We start from the raw sequence: 2,495 nt of genomic DNA, 5'->3' as shown, positions 1-2,495 counted from the left end.
GAGGTTGCTGTGAGCTAGGCTGACACCACGGCACTCTAGCCCGGACAACAGAGCAAGACTCTGTCTCAAAAAAAAATAATAAATAAAAAAATAATAAATTGCTTAGAGACATGATATGGCAAAGAATATGAATTGTTCCCCAATATCCATAATCCCATGATTCCTTAACAGAACTTTCCATTTGAATTGGGCACATGGACTTGCAGAATAAGTACTAGTTTCCTATTCTCCTTTCCAGATACAAGTGTCCGGGTGACCAAGTTCTACCCGAAGAGCTGTAAGTAGAATTGTTGCACACAACTTCTAGAAAGTGGCCTTATAAAGAAGGGGTGGCCCTTCTTTCCCCTTCCTCCTTCCTGTTGACTGAAATGCAAACATGAGAGCTGGAACTCAGCCGTATCAGATCTAGAGGGAAGAGCTAAGTTGAGGCTTTGGAACAATAAGACAGAAGGATCCTAAATCCCTGACACTATTCAATACTATACCACCCCTGGGGGCTCAATGTGAAACAGAAATAAACTTCTATCTTGGTGAAGCTGCTATCGTTTTGGGGGGGGGTTCTGTTTCTCACAGCTGAACCTAATCCTAACTGAAACAGAACAAGCATAGACTCATCAAAATGTAAAATGGAGTTTGCGATGGGCATGTCACCCCCAAGCATCAGATATAGCAAACCGATGGAATGGTTGCCCAAGCCCTGGCTCAATACCCTCACTGGGGCCAGGCATGGTAGCTCAAGCCTGTAATCCTAGCATTCTGGGAGGCAGAGGCCGGAGGACCTTGAGCTCAGGAGTTTGAGACCAGCCTGAGCAAGAGGGAGACCCCATCTCTACTAAAAATAGAAAGAAATTAGCCAGGCATGGGGGCACGCGCCTGTAGTCCCAGCTACTCAGGAGGCTGAGGCAGGAGGATTGCTTGAGCCCAGGAGTTTGAGGTTGCTGTGATCTAGGCTGACGTCAGGGCACCCTAGCCCAGGAAACAGAGTGAGACTCAAAAATCTTCACTGGCTGCCCCTACACAAGCTGTTTGTCCTCTTGGTAATCACACCTTGCATGGTGCCTTTTCCAACATCATGGGACTCCGTGGCGCTCATTAGGAAAGCAAGAGCGATTCTTTCTATTCAGCTAATGAGCGAGCCCCAAAACTGTAACTAACAGGATAGAGAAGGAATACCAGACACTCTTGTATGTATCAGTAAGACATTGGTTGAGTTTAGGGCCACAGCTAATGATTTCAGAAAGGACTTGCATAGATTATTTGCAGTAATGAATCAATAACAATTCAGTAGCAATTATACTTCCGAGTTTCCCATGTTGCATCTGTATCTGCCTGGTGTAAGACTTAGTATCCTCAAGCACTTGCAGTAGACAGAAAATGGCTCTCTAAAGACACAGCAAAGTGGTGATGGGCATTTCTACAGCTAAGTGGTGTCGGGTATGTCTAATGCCTCTTTTCTTTGCTGGTGAATGTCATGTTTGACAGTGACATAAACAGAAAACCCTTTATAACAAAAAATGTGCTTATACTTTAGCCATGTAAAGAGAATATGTAAGGGTAATATTGTAGGAGGGTGGAGTGTAAAGATATAAACAGTCTGGGACCTTTATGACACCATTGAATGGGCAAACCAGTGCCAGAAGCTGTCTTCCTCAGATTGCTTGTTATGCGGGAAAAATTAATTCCAGTTTATTTTAGCCACTGTTATTCAGGTTTTCTGGGCCTACATTTGCAAGCATTTTTGCTAAATACAGCAGGTCCCAGGAGGCTCTTTCAGATCTAGGGCACTTGGTTGCCTTTCCCATTCCGTTCCTTTGCTTTTTTTTTTTTTTTTCCAAGACAAAGTCTTCCTCTGTCACCCCAGCTAGAGTGCCGTGGCCTCATCAATAGCTCACAGCTACCTCAAACTTCTGGGCTCAAGCGATCCTCCTGCCTCAGCCTCCCAAGTAGCTGTGACTACAGGAGCACCACCACAGATGGCTAAGTTTTCTATTTTTAGTAGAGACAAGGTCTCACTCTTGCTCAGGCTGGTCTTGAACTCCTGAGCTCAAGCGATCCTCCCACCTTGGCCTCCCAGAGTGCTAGGATTACAAATGTGAGCAACCGCGCCTGGCCCTTTGCTTATTTCTTACAGCGTTCTCTCTAGTTTGGAGCAGAGGTTCTCAACACACACAGACCGCACTCTGAAATCACCTGGGGAACTTTTACGCAAGTCCCTTTGCCCAGGCCCCACCCCAGAAGGATTGAACCTACATCTCGAAGGGTGGGGACAGGTGGACATGATTATTTTTTAAGAGTTCTTTAAATGATTCTCAAACTTTTTTTTAACCTTCAGGACCCTTTATACTCTGCAAAACTATTGAAGACACTAAAAAGCTTTACTTAATGCGTGTTATGTTATTGGTATTTACTGTATTCAAAATTAAAACAGAAAAAAAGTTTAATGTTTTAATTCTTTTAAAAATAGCAATAATAAACCACTTTTGTATATGTTTAAA

Source organism: Propithecus coquereli, unplaced genomic scaffold, assembly GCF_000956105.1.
Source record: "Propithecus coquereli isolate 6110/MARCELLA unplaced genomic scaffold, Pcoq_1.0 Scaffold587, whole genome shotgun sequence".
NCBI lineage: Eukaryota > Metazoa > Chordata > Mammalia > Primates > Indriidae > Propithecus > Propithecus coquereli.
Note: the sequence above shows the minus strand (reverse complement) of the source record.